A 14,989-nucleotide genomic window follows, 5' to 3' on the forward strand; every position below is an offset into this window, starting at 1 on the left:
AACATAGATTCTAGAAAATGAAACTGCCTTTCATAGCTCTAAATCCAAAGCTTTTAGCCTCAATGTAGATCGAAGGTACATCATACTCTTTATTACCTGGGTTTTTTCACTTGCTTGTATCACCATGTTCTGTTTCTGTTTTGCCTGAAAAGAAAATGAAATAGAATTACCTCCTACACTCATACTGCTATTGACATTAAATTTCATCTTCTTTTATTATGATCAGCAAAGTTATTCATAACATTGGAATTTGTTTTTTGCCTTTAAAGTTATAGCTACTGCTGTTGTTGGAATAATTAGTGTTGCTTTGGCACTCTGTTCCACCTAAACTCATGGCATTTGTGTACTATTTACCTTTCAGAAAAGCTATTTTACATGAAGAAAAAGAAAAAGGGAGTACAGACTTCCAACAGCACACATCTTTTCTGTTCTATCCTTGGCTCTGAAAGAGGATGCGTGAAGCAGAATTTCAGGCTGTAATTAATGCATCTCTTCATAAGATAAGAGGTTCTTTTATCTGTAAGAAATTGCTGCACTAATTCTCCACAAGAATCAGAATGCTCCAGTTAATGCTCTTTCTACTAGAGGAATTCACCTTTTCTACTCTAAATATCCGTAGTCAAATTTTTTCTTTCTTTCTTTCTTTCTTTTTTTTTAAAACTGGAGATGAGTAAACATGCAATGATATTATTTTATAGGGCTGAGTCTAAAAACCTTAAATATTAACAATATATTCAGATAAATTCTGAATAGGGGTTACATAAAGAATTTCCAAATAATATTCACTCTATAGGAATGTACTTGTAAGCACAGACCTTAATTGGATGCAATTTACATCCAGCCCCTTTGATGGGGTTGGTAAACAAATTGGGAGATGCATCCTTATTTGATATAGTAAGAAAAAGAGCTATAGTTCCTTATCATGACCTAAAGTACTGTCCAAAGAAGGAAGAAGCCTCTATTGTTTCCATCTTGATTTAAGTATCTCCTTGTAGAATGCATATTGTGATTCAGAAACAATACTTCATACATGTTTTGTGTGTGGGCTTGGAATAATTGGTAATGCATTGGCACTGGGTTCCACCTTAACTCATGCCATTTGTACACTATTTAACTTTAAAAAAAAAAAAAAAACTATTTTCCAAGAAGAAAAGAATAGGAGTACAGCAAATGTCTAGAAATTAGAGGCTATAAGGTTCTTCCCTAAGTTCCTGTCAAAGAAGACCCCACTGTAAGGCAGTATGGCTCGTATCACGCTGCTGCTTCATTAGCCCCTCCATTTCTGCATCCATACATAACCAGATAACCACTTTTTCCTTTCCATTGTGACACCTTGTGAGTTGGTGTAAAACGGGATAAATTGTCATTGGGCACAAAGGTCAAGAGGCTTAGTCAAAGCAGGAAATTAGGTTTGACTGAAAAATGTGCATAGATTTTCAAGGTATGATTACTCCAAGTACAAATAAGTGGGAAGTTTGAGCCACAAACTAATTGAGCCACAAGGTAATTGTTATTTAGGGTATAGCAACAATTCCTATTTAAGTGAAGATATATTTGTTAACACAGAAAAAATAGAAGACAATAATAAAGAGAGTGCAGGATAGCGTTTGTGTCTGTCCAGTGTTCACTTTTCCTTTGCACGTCTATCTGTGCTTGTGTGTGCGCGCGCACACACACACACACACAGGATCCTCAACTAGAGAAGAGTTCTTTCTTGTATGTTCACAAAGAGATGAGAATTTTATCCTCAGAACCTCTTGAGGATGAGAAACTTTTCTTGGCAGACTATCAACTGATTCTGAGTGAACAAATCTGACAGAGCCCTTTCCCTTGGTTCTTTTTGTTCATATTGTTCCCCCTCACACAAGGAGGGCTGCTAGGGAGGGTAAGAGGACCCTCAAATGAGATGAAGGTGAATTTTCCTGGACTCGCTGCCAAGCAGTGCTAAGCTTCAGTTAACCTGTTACCTCTCTTCCTTGCCTCTGGCCCTCAGTTTTCCTTTTGTATCCTGAAAATAGCATTGACATTAAATTGGGTCACTGGAAAAAAATCAGTGACCAACTCTAGCTTATAATTTTGCTCCCCAAGAAAACGTTTGGTAAATATCCCTTACCTAGAGTGTACACTATACAAGGTGAATCTATTCACCTTAGGAAAAGATGTTGTTCATTTTAGACTTGAATTTCCACAATCAGAAAATTTGCCTAATGCCATTTTAATGTGCTATGCATCACAGAAAGATTTTTAAATCAATATAAGTAGATATATACCCAAAAGAAGTCCTTACAATATACAACAGGGGACATATACAAGAATGTTCATAGTAACACTATTCAAAGCAGACTAAACTCTCTGGAAATAGGCTAAATGACCATTGACAGGAAAGCAAAGTGTGGCACAGTCATGTAGGGAATACTCTAAAGCAGTAAAAATGAATGGACTACAGCTACATACAAAAATATGGATTAATCTTAGCGAGTCCTAAGATTATTTATAGCCCCTTTAAAGTAAAAAAGTAACTAGAAAACTCATTTAGTAGGTATATGTATACATACAGTGATAAAATACTATACAAGTGCAAAAAATAGTGCTTATATTAGGTGTGGTGAGTCAGGGAGACGGAATGGAAGAGCAGTGCATAGGTAGATTATTGTCAATGTTTCAAATACGAAATGTTAGGTCTTGTTTGCTTATTATATTATTAAATATTAATAATCAAATAAGTAAAAGGAAGATGCATGGGAGGAAAATCAACATGAGATATAAAGTATTGGCAGAATATATGGTGATGTTTACATACAAATGCAGCAGGATGCAGAGTTTTGTGCAAAATAAAATAACAGAAGACAACTCATCACAAGAGGCGCATACTACAGGATCTGGATCTGGCCACTTCTGATTGTCCTCACATCTGATCTCTTCTTCCCCAACTCCCTTCTAGTTTGAATTCCTAAGAGTGGAGATTCCCTGTGACTTTATCATTGTTTCTCTTCTCTTGTCCCTACACAATCTCTCCTTGAATAGCACATCCACTTCCGTGTCTCCGATTGCCTTTCAGACAACTCCCCAGCTCTACCCATCTAACAATGATTTCCCACCAGCAGCATAATCCCAAGTGTTCACAGAGTATCTCTCCTTGGATTCTAGCCATTTTCTCAAAGTCAACCACTGGGCTGACCATGAACTAATTATATTAACTCTCTGGTGTTAGTTTCCTCATCTCTGAAATGAGGGGTCTGTGGATATAATATCTGAGGTCCTTAACCATCTCTAAATTTCTATGAATTTATGAATTATTGACTCTTCTTCACATTCATTGTTTATCCAGGATGTCATCATTATTCCAGGTATAACTTTGACATATTTCTAGTTTTGTTTGCCTATACTCAATCAGACCAAATTTTATCTTTTTATTTTTTTGGAATGTCTCAAATTTACCCCATGTTTTCCATTCTCCTGTTTACCTTAGTTCTGAACCTAATCAGTTTATACCTGGATTACTTTACATACATTTGAACAGATTTTCCTGTTTCCCATTCCCTTCTTTTTTCAAGCCCTCTCACACATCACTTCCAGATTATTCACAGAAATAGCTTATAAAAACTATGTCAGGCCACCTTATGAACCCATGATTCTATATTACCTAGTAAGCAATCCCCATACCCCTAACAAGTTTAAGATCCTCCATAATTTCATATGACCATCTACCCAGCTTTCTCTCTTACACTTACACTCAGCACTTATACTGCAGTGAAGTTAGCATTATTAATGTCACACAAACATATACAATAATTTCTGCCTCTGAACCTTTATTTATGCTAATTCCTCAAGCCAAAATGTTCTCTCCTCTTCTTTTTTTTTCCAAACAAAGATGCCCTCTTTTCAAGGACCAACTAAAATTTCAGCTATTTACAGCTTTCTCCAACATCTCAAATCTCTGGTGAACTTTCTCTTTTCACCCAAATGCCACAGCAATTAAAACTTGATTATGAATGATTGATTATTTTCTCTTTAATTTCTCAAGTTACTGGATTTTTAAAACCCTTTTGTGGGGTTGGTATTTCTTTTTTTTTTTAATTTTTTTGGGGACAATTAGGTTTCTTTATTTTTATTTCTTTATTTTTTAACAGAGGTATTGGGAATTGAACCCAGGACCATGCACAAGCTAAGCACTCACTCTACCACTGAGCTATACCCTCCCCACCAAGTTACTGAATTTAAAAAAAAAATCCTCCTACTAAATTACAATATTCTAAAGGCAGGAACTATATCTATAACCTTTCTTATAGTCCCCATAGTATTCATTCAGTAAATATTAATCTCTAAACTAATAATGTGTACATCCTAAAAAAAATTAGTACCTATGAGAATATGTTCAATTTAACCTTTATTGAGCACTTATTTGTATAAGGCACTGTGATGGACACAAGGGCCTTACAAAACTGAATATATAATTCTTCTCATCAAGAAGTTCAGAATCTGTTGAACTGGAGTAATACATTCTTCTACATTCAAATTTTTAGACTTAAATCTGGCCTCTCTCTAGAGAAACAGATGAGTTATATCTAACTACTTTTAAGATCTCTAATTGGAGGTTTCACAGGTACTCATCTCAAATTTAACTTGTATATTATTTCTTTCTACACCTGTGTCTCCCAATACAATCCTATAAATTTGTGTGTTATGTAATTTAAAAGCTATGTTATTAGCCCTATTTAAATTAAAAAGTGTTATACTGTCCTGGGTGTTCTTCCTTTTATCATTTAATTCCTAACGATACTTCATTCCTTAAAAAATATTTTGTTTGATGTTAATATAGAGACTACAGCTGTTTAGGATTTGCCTATTCCATTTTTAGTCCTTTTACTTCAAATTATGCTCTTGAGTGTTAGATAGTCCTCTTATATAGAATGTAAAGGTGATTTTTTTCCTCAATCCACTTGAGAATCCTGATCTTTTAACTGGAGCATTTAGTCCTCTTGTATGTATTATGATTTCTGATATATTTAGAGTTATTTCTTTTTCTTATTTTGGATCTTCCTGCCTTTTTGTTGTTGTTGTTGTTAAAAAATTCTTTCTGGCCTTCTTTTGGATAAATCACAGTTTTTTCCTACTTCCCATCAGTAATGTTTTGGACAGTATATGCCATACAACTATTCTCTTAGTTTTAAATTTTAAAAATATTTATACTCAAATTAAAATTAATCAACTGCTCTACCTATTTTTAAACACTATTAAGATCCCTCTAACTTTGATCATCCGTCCTTCATTTTACATGTAATTGGTGCCCAAATTTTAATTTTCTTTTTATTAACCTGAAATTAGACACAGTAATTTAGTGATTTATTCAATTATATATTTAATTGTTACATATTTAACAATTTGTTCGCTCATCATTCTTTCTTGCACTTAAATCTTCTGGGTAAAATTTTTCTCTTCCTGAAGTACATCCCTTAGAAATTTTTTTTTTTTTTTAGATTTATTTTATTTTATTTTATTGAAGTATAGTCAGTTTATAATGCGTCAATTTCTGGTGTACAGCATAATGTGTCAGTCATACACATACATACATATATTCCTTTTCATATTCTTTTTTATTATAGGTTACTACAAGATATTGAATATAGTCCCCTGTGTTGTACAGTAGAAACTTGTTCCGGTTTTGTGAGGATTTCCTTCTATTTCTGATTGTAAGAGATATTCTGTTAAAGTTTAGTAGGTATTCTGTGTGATTTGTTCTGTATGTAGATGTAGTTTTTGCTGTATTCATGGAAGAGGGTGAGTACTGTGTCCTTCTACTCTGCCATCTTGGTAATCTCTAGAAATACTTTGTCATTAAGAGTTGATTGTATACATGTGTGTATATACATATGTATGTGTGTTGGTTATTTATATGTCCAGAAATGTTCCTTCTATTCCTCGTGTTCTTTAATGATTATCAGGGTAAGACTTTATAGTTGGCAGTTATTTTCTCTTAGCATTTTGAAAATATTATTTTATTGTCTTTTGGCTTCTATCGTTGCTAGCAGTATAATTAATATTTAAAGATAAAGCCTTTTTTCTCTGGTTACTTTTAATATCTTTTCTCTCTTTTAGTTTTCTTTTCTTGTAATTTCCGCACAATGTGTCTAGCTGTGTATTTCTTTCCATTTGGATCCCTTGTGCCTTCAGAATCTGACAATTCGTAACTTTAACCTATTCTGGAAAATTCTCAGCCATTATTTCTTTCATTATTATGTCTCCCTGATTCTCTCTACTCTCTCTTTTTGGTATTCCAAATAATTCTTCTCATTCCTCCATATCTTTTACTCTTTTACATATCTTTTTGCTATCTTCAAATCTACTAATTTTCCTTTTATTGTAACTAATTTTCTACGTAACTAAATTTTTAAATTAAATGACTGTATTTTTTATATTGCTAGAAGTTCTATCTTATTCATTTTCAAAATGTCCTATTTTTCCTCCAAGTATCTTACTCTTTTCTTATGGTTTATACTAATTCTTTTATGTCTGTAACCATTTTAAAATGCTTATTTATAGTCTTAAGTCAGTAGTTCTATTATCTGAAGTTTCTGGGAATTTTAATCTGCTCTTTTATTGTCTCTGTAGATTCTTACTCACAGTGGAGTCCCTCCTCCTCCACATGCGTTTTATAGTTTTTGACTGAGCTCATCTTCAGTAAGGCATTATCTGTAGGAATCTTGCATGGATTCCATTGAAGATATGTCTCTCCAAAGCAGTTTTTCATTTGCTTCTATTGGGCAAATATGTGTTACCACTGGCTTCTTTTTAATGTAGATTTCTAGGCTGAAAGATTCCAAAACCGCTCAGGCAGTGTAAATTCCAAACCAAATCTACATGAGACTTTTTTTTTCCTCTACCCAAAACCTAGGCCAAGACAGGCAAGCTTCCTTATCACCTCACAGTGTCCATAGTTGTTTTTATTTTTGTTTTCTTTTACGTAGGGTGTCACCCTCAATGATCCTGGCTTTCTGCATGGGTCTCTTTTCCATTCCCTGCTTCACTGGCCCTCAAGACTTAACTTTTTGCACCCATGTGGGTTTTCCTAAGTCATACCAAGACCAGAAATCTCCCTTCAAGTTTGCTAGAATTCAGTGTATGCCTAGCATTTTGGTTTTTCTTCCATGTTCATTTTTAGTTCTTGGAGATTTACTTTCCATTATTGCAAGCTCATCTATGCATTTAATGTTATTTTTTAGAAGGATTCTCACATTATGTGATCTGCTATGCTACAATCTGTAATTCAAGCCCACTGTTTTAGATCTGGGGCTTGCCTCTCCACCAGCTCTCATGGACTTGGCATTCAGACTGTCCTTTTCTTTTTCTGAAGCAGCCTTACTCAGGAGTCAAACATTTTTGAATCCCGTTCCCTCTGTTCCTATGCCTGCCCTAACTTTCAGGGATCCTGGCCAGGGCCTGAGCCTCTACCCCTACCTGCTTAGAAGGGAGTTTCGGCCAACAATAGCCTCTTATCTCCTTGTCATATCAACAGTCTCTTGCCTTTTGGTCCATCCTTAACATTACCTCTAGAATGCCATTTTCTGAAATTCAGATCTGAATATGTCACACACACCCCCATGTAAAATCCTCTGTACCAAAATAAAGACTGTTATATTAAAAAAAAAAAAAAAAGGAGGAGGCTATATTATTCAAAAATGTCAGTGTCAAAAGTCAAATAAAGGATGTAGAAATATTCTAGATTGAAGGAGTGAAAGGACATGACAACTAAATGCAATACTTTATCTTAGACTGGATCCTGTAATGGAAGGAGAAAAACGCTATTAAAAGATGTTACTGCTTCAGTAGACAAAACTGGCATATGAATTCCAGGTTAGGTAAAAACTATATCAATGTTTAACTTACTAAAGCTGATAACTGTTCTGAAGAGAACCAAAGAGAACATCCCTATTTTTAGGAAGAACACACAGAGGTACTTAGAGAGAAAGAGGACCATAATTCAACTTACTCTCAAGTGGTAAAGGAAAACATATTATGTGTGTGTGTCTGTGTATGTGTACACACACATACATGTATGTATGTCTAATGAGAAGGAGACAGCTCAAATGAAAAGGCAAATGGGACAAATATTAACAATAAATGAATATACATATATGTGTGTTCCTTATACTACTTATACTCACAACTTTTCTGTAAATTTGAAATTATTTACAAATAATTAAAAATAAAACAAAAAGCCCGCCACTGTTTCCCCACTACCTAAGGATGTCCATGAGACCCTTAGCAGCCTGGTGCCTCTCTTACTGCATCTGCTACCATCACCCCTCTCACACCCCAATAAGCAGCCCAGCATTTCCCAATCCCAGACTCAGATCACAGCTCTCTGCCTTCACACATGTAAGTCCCTATGCCTGGGCTTATTATTCAGCTCCTCCCTGCTCAGAAAAATATTTGTTTCCTCAAGCCCCAGCTCAAATTTATCTTTTCTTCCAGGAAGTTCTCTGAAAGATCTTATAGAAAGATTTTAAGCAAAATTAAGATGTTCAGAAAGCTAGAAAGAAAGAAATAATATACTTTGTTTATAAGAAGAAACATGGAAAATAAAAGATTCTGAGAGAGTCAGCTAATTTCATTTTACAATTCTTTTAACTTCTAAATTTTCTGCATGGTTTAGTGTACGTAGCTTCAAAGTCGTCATGACTCAACATGGAGCTTGTATTTGAAATTTTCTACTATGTTCCAATATGTTATGTTATTACAACATTTTATACATCCTATAAGATGGCATGCTATACCATAATTACTTCTTTGGGTATTGGTTTCACCAATCACAATGTGGGATAGGAACTTATCTTATTTATCTTTTATATCCCCTCTAACATTTGGAAAGATGCCTATGATATAGAGGCCTCTAAATAAATTGAACAGTCATTGTGTAAAGCAGCCTAATTACCAAATTTAATCTTAACACGCATATACACACGCCCCGCAAGTTTAACATTGCTATCATCCTAGCAAATAAATAGCAAACACTTAGCAAAAATGTTTTCACTGTATCTACTCCTTCCCATGGGCAATCTAATAAACAGAATCCACTTTTGTCAGTTCTCACCAGGCAAAACGATGTGTAATGTGTAGGCGATTAAATGGCTATAGGCCTATACACAGTAAAACCTTTTAACAGCAAAATTTACATAGAGTCAAATCTAGTTATGGTCAGAATTTCAAAATCCCACCAGACTCAAAGCAATTTGTAAGTAACAAAATTCCATTTCAAGTCTACTTGTCTCTGGTTTCTGAGACTGTTTTAAAAATACTTCTGTCTGTAGGTAAATCAGTTTTTGAACAAACATCAATATCTGTGGTTAGACCTGCCAGATGCATGGGTGTATTCATCTGCCTCTCTGTTTAGAAATAAGTAATTTTATATCTTGAATTCATAAGGACAGTTATGTTAGCAGATATTTAAATAAGTATCATCCATGTACTAGGTTTTCTGGAGAACAGAGAAAAGAGTGCCTTCTAGGATTTAAATTAAAATTTAAAATCACAGTAAATTTATATTTTTATGGTTGACAAACCATTTGAAAATGATACAACTTTCCCAAATCTAATTTAAATCTTAGCTGAGGATATCCTAGCATATCAGTTGTTTTCTGGAATTTTAACAAATATTGGAAGAGATGGGAAGAGACATTTTCTTTCTTTAAAGGATGAAGTTAAATAACATTAAGAATTTTATTTTTTATAATAATGCTATAGTATTTTGAGTATTACTGTGTTTTATTGCAACATGAAGTCTACAGATTCTGATACTCACTTAGGTGTTGCAGACCACAGTCTTTATAAGTAAAAAGTCTCACTCTTATTTCATTGGATCGCCTCTTCATGTTGCACTTCATAGTGTTTGATTTCTTTTCAGTATAGCTAGTCTTTTCACAAGCTAAAAATTAAAGATATGCTGCAACCAGAGTTCTTGAATTAGAAAGTTCATTGGTTGTATTTGATATAAGATCCTCTGATCTACAATTAGGGACTAATGAAGACATGCTGCTGACTCAAAAAGGTTGAGAAGCTTGTATTTGATGACCCAGAATAAATCCTAACTCCTTGAGTTCTAATAATAAGCCACAACACATTATTTTCTCTCCCTTTCTTTCACTTCACCTTTGCCCCACACATGACATGTAACTCAGAACTAGAGACGTCTTTTCTGGAAAAGAAGAGAATTAGAACAAACATAATTGCTGTCGGCAAACACTTGCAGATCTTGGCTCCAGAGGGCAGAACCCATGGGTGGAATTCATAGGGATAACAATACCAACTCAGTGTAAGAACTTTCCAATATTAACAGCTACCACATGATAGAATGAGCTGCTAAGGGAGAAGCCAACTTCCCATCAGGGTAATTGTTCAAGGAGCAGCAGGTGACCATCTGCAAAGCTGTTGTCAAGGGGATTTCAACACCGGACCAGACACCGGTATAGTAGTCCAAAGTCTAAAACTCTATACTTCTGCAATATTGGAAATTTAATGCTTGACGTATTATTATCATTCGGTCTATTTCCTGCTACTATCAAAGTGTTGCCTGACATTTTATCAGCCCAGGTTAAAGTCACTGAAAATGGTCAGTGCACCTGACCTAAGTGTCACTTTCCTGATCCAGAGAGTGAGAGGATTGATGAAATGATCTCCAGAATTCTGTCTACTTCTAGCCACATTCTGAACCCATAAGGAGAGGGCCATTGTGTATTTACCTCACTAACCCTTTCTGGGTAACATATAAGAAATTTAATAAATTCATGCTGTTTTTCAAAAACACGTATAACCTTTGGGAATCTAGTCATTTTCACTGATTCAATTTTAGTCATTTTGATCGCTTTTGCCAGTGGGAAAGATAATGTCACATAATTAAAATAATAAATAACCTCTCCAATTTGTGTTTGTTACTTTGTGACAAAATCTCCAGCTATATTTTGTTAGAAATAAATTAAAAATAGCACATAACTTGCAGCTCCTACAACTTTTCACAATTTAAAAATTGAGGATGTGCTGCAACCAGAGTTCTTGAACTACAGAGCTCAATGATTATACTCAATATAAGATCCTCTGATCTGCAATCAGAGACTTATGAGGACATGCTGTTGACTTTAAAAGGTTGAGAAGCTTGTATGTAATGACGCAGGGTAAATCCTAACTCCCTGAGTTCTAATAAGCCACAGCACTATATCTATATCTATATATATATCTATATCTATATCTATATCTATATCTATCTATATCTATATCTCTATCCCCAGAGAATGGATCGTTGGCATTCCTAGGAGATGCACGTCTATACCTGAACAGCAAGTGATAGAGTCCAACACCTCCCGTAGAATCCTTAACTCCAATCTGTGGGATTCTTAACACCTAACCTCTGAAATAACTAACACTCCAGAAGGTATTGAAGTTGAAGCCTTTGGGAACAATGCTACACTAAGCTGTACAGGGGCTGAAACTGCAGCTACTGACGCAAGAACATCCCAGGTAGGAGCATGTGCAGAAACTCCTACAGAAACACCTCTGTCTCAGGCCAAATGAGTCAAGCCCCTCGATCACTGGGCCAGTAATCACATGCATGCCTGTTGACTTACTTTTTATCAGTTAATACTACAATATACGTCCATTATAGTCACCAGTCCTCTAGCACAATCCTCCTGCTCTTTGGATGAGCCCTCCACTCCACCTCACTTGTCCAAACCTCCCACGATGCCCTCCATATGCTGCATATTCAGCAAACTCTCCTATATCATCAACCACCTCTCTAAACAGTCTCTTCACTTTCTTGCTTCAACTAAAACCTGGCTTTTGTCTGCAGACGCCACTTCTCCCGTGGACCTCTCAAGTGGTGGTTATTTATGTTCTCACACACCAGGTGGAGGAGGAGTTGGTGTTTCATTGTCCCCCATTTGCCATTTCCAGACCCTTACTCCTTACACTTTTGTAACCCTCTCCTCTGAGTCAGTGTCACATCCCCTAATGGCACCTCCTTTCTCCCTCCTAGTAAGTTTCATCTCCAGGCCTCTCATTTACTCTTTGGTGTACTAACAAGGCTCCTGGCAACACCAAATCCAGCCAATGTCTGCAGAAATTTCAAAAGCTAGGGTTGACCCATATGATAATCTAGACTCCAGGCCTTAGTCTCCTCATTTCTAATGACCTTAACTTCCCTTCCTCTCAGCTACCCACTCTTAGGGTCACACCCTGGATTTTGTCATCATCTGCAATTGCACCACCCACCAGGCACTGATTCAAGCAACCTGCTCTCTGACTCCACCAGCCTCTCCTTCAGCTTGTCCTTCCCACTATGATCATTCTGTGTCTGAATTTGGATTTTCAGTCAATTGACCCCCTTCACTTTCAACCAGTCCATCAGCCCTCTTCTTTTATGCCCTAGTTTCTTGCCCAGCTAAAACCCATGGCCTGCCTGCCATTTCAATGACAATCTTGTCAGTACCCTGAACTCCCTAGCCCACACCCTTCTGGAAGAATCCTAGCTCTGCATCTACCCTTCTATCTTTCTCTATTTCTGCACCTAAGCTGCTTTTTTGGAGAAAGTTACACAATGAGGATTGGTGTCACTATGAATTCATGATCACCAAACTCAAAAGAGTTCCTTAACATTGCCTAGCAAACCTCCTACAGTTCCCTGATCTCACTCTCCATAACTGTCTGAAACTCTGCTCTCTTCAGCCTGTGACACTCACCTCCCACCACCCATCCACCTCTCATTACTCTCAGGGAATAGACCAGAATCCCTAATAAGGCCTACAAGTCCTTGCAAGCTCTCGACCCTACTTACGTTTCTAGCTTCATCTTATACTTTTGTCAGGTTTTTCTCTCCAGCCATAATAGCCTTCTTTCTGTTTGTAAACTGCATCCCCAACTAACAGAATCTTTGTACGTAGATTATCTCAGCCTGTAATGTTTTTGCTTAACAGTCTGCTGTTTAATTTCTATTCCTCAAGCGCCATCCAACAGAACTTGCAATGATGCGAATCTTCTAAGCAGCACTGTCCAATATGGTAGGCACTAGCCATGTGTGGCTATTCAGCACTTGATTGTGGTTTGTGTGAATGATAAACTGAATTTTAAAATTTATTTAATTTTAATTACTTTGTATTTAAATAATCACACATAGTTAGCACTTATTTTTGTTGGCATAGCTTTAGAGCTTACTCAAGCCAAACTTCCTTAGGGCAGCCTTCTCTAAGTCCCTATCTGGGTTCAGAGTCCTCTCCCTCATGACCCTTATCCTTCCCTACAGCACCTATCTTGCTTTGTAATTGTGTATTCATTGCATGATTATTTGATTGTGCCGATATTTGCTCAGCATTGTACCCTGGCATCTAGCACAGCTCCTGGAGCACCGTAAATATTTTTCAATGTATGAATGAATAAATGAACATTGCAAGGTGAAGAAGAGAGGATGCAGATTAAAATTGCTGCCAATAATCTTCAATGGATAATCCTCATGGTCCAAAGAAAGATGACTTATGCTAGGGGAGTTAAGGGTGCCACTAAAGAGTCAACTGGACAACCCATGTCCCATGTCAGTTGGCCAGCACTGGTGCCAGTGGATGCAAGGACAGATAATACCGACATGCTGAAGGCAAGCTCCCTGCTCACCAACTATAGGTATCATCTCATTAACCATCATCTGTCAGGTTACCAACTGCCAAATTCCAACTGTCAAAGCAATATCCTCCTCCAGCAGAGCTACGAGCCTGATAATTTATTCTGATATAGTGTGGCTGCTACTGACTTTTTGTAGTTTTTAAAATACTGGGGTAATATATTCAAAAGTAAAGCATATTATTTCAACACCTGATTTACTCAATTTAACATATGGCTTATATCTAAATGTGTTTGAAAAAGATTATACATTCTCAAATGGATAGAATTATAATTTCCCCTATTTAAGGGTTACATAATTAAATGTAGGCATGTAATTTTTGTGGAAACAGACATAATATCATCTATAACATCCTAAAATATTCCTGCTGCATCTTTTACTAATATTGTCCTTGGGAAAAAATAGAAAAAAATTAACCTCAAGGAAGTCCTTCCACATCTAACACCACAGTTCTTTCAGTGACAAGTTTGAGAATTCCTTTCTAAAGTCAAAAATTCTTGAGGAATCTCCATTTTATCATAATTATATTTTTAGTGTTCAGTTGACTGAGAAAACATATAATGTTAAAAGCTTCTGTAAACCTAGTAGTGTTCTAAAATGAATAATCTCCTCAGTACTTATATATACTTAAGAAATAAAATACAAATATATGCATCACACTGTTTATTACAACATAAACAATGTAGTGAAAATACATACTCGGTCCCCTACTTCAATATCCCCACCATAGTCTACAGCCCTTAGGTAGGGAATCTAGGAAAGATTTTTTAACCATATTTTGTTTCTGTTACATATTTGGTGGTTCAATATCTCCAAAAATGGAATAAAAAGGAAAAAGAATCACTGAGCAGAAATAGTCTTAGATAAAATAGAAAAAAAAATAATTTTTTTTTTTTTGCCTATTATGTGTACTTTTCACAAGGGAATTATAGACATTGGAGATATTCCAAGAGTTTATCTGAGCTGTTCTCTACAATGCAATAGAATTGTATCTAAATCATTCATAATAGAAATAGCTGGGTGATTTAGGGGCATTCAGCAATGAAACAATGCTACTATTTTACATTGGTTTTAACATTCAGGGGAAAAAAAGTACCTCTCCAGTTACGGCTATTGCCATTGAAAATTTTCAACTTCCACTATTTACAGGTTTGTTAAGGAGTACAAAAATCTAGTAAATCAGTGTCTATTTCACAACAGAACAGCCTATCAGTTAGATCATTTCCTAGACAGTAGCACCTGCCTTTTACTGATTCAGATTATACTTTAGCTACCGGGCATTCACTTATGACATTACTTCCACTTTTTTTTTTTTTATGATAATGGCCATGT

At 35.8% G+C, this 14,989-nt stretch overlaps 1 protein-coding gene across 1 annotated transcript in view; it reads right to left on the reverse strand.

Moving 5' to 3' along the window:
- Window positions 1-14,989, reverse strand: part of JADE1 (jade family PHD finger 1) — a 206,857-nt gene that overhangs the window by 176,827 nt on the left and 15,041 nt on the right. Inside the window, exon 2 of the mRNA XM_074378656.1 lies at window positions 97-144. The gene's annotated coding sequence lies outside the window, so the exon portion shown is untranslated. The remainder of the gene's footprint in view (window positions 1-96; window positions 145-14,989) is intronic.

This window comes from Camelus bactrianus, chromosome 2 (assembly GCF_048773025.1).
Source record: "Camelus bactrianus isolate YW-2024 breed Bactrian camel chromosome 2, ASM4877302v1, whole genome shotgun sequence".
Taxonomy (NCBI): Eukaryota; Metazoa; Chordata; class Mammalia; order Artiodactyla; family Camelidae; genus Camelus; species Camelus bactrianus.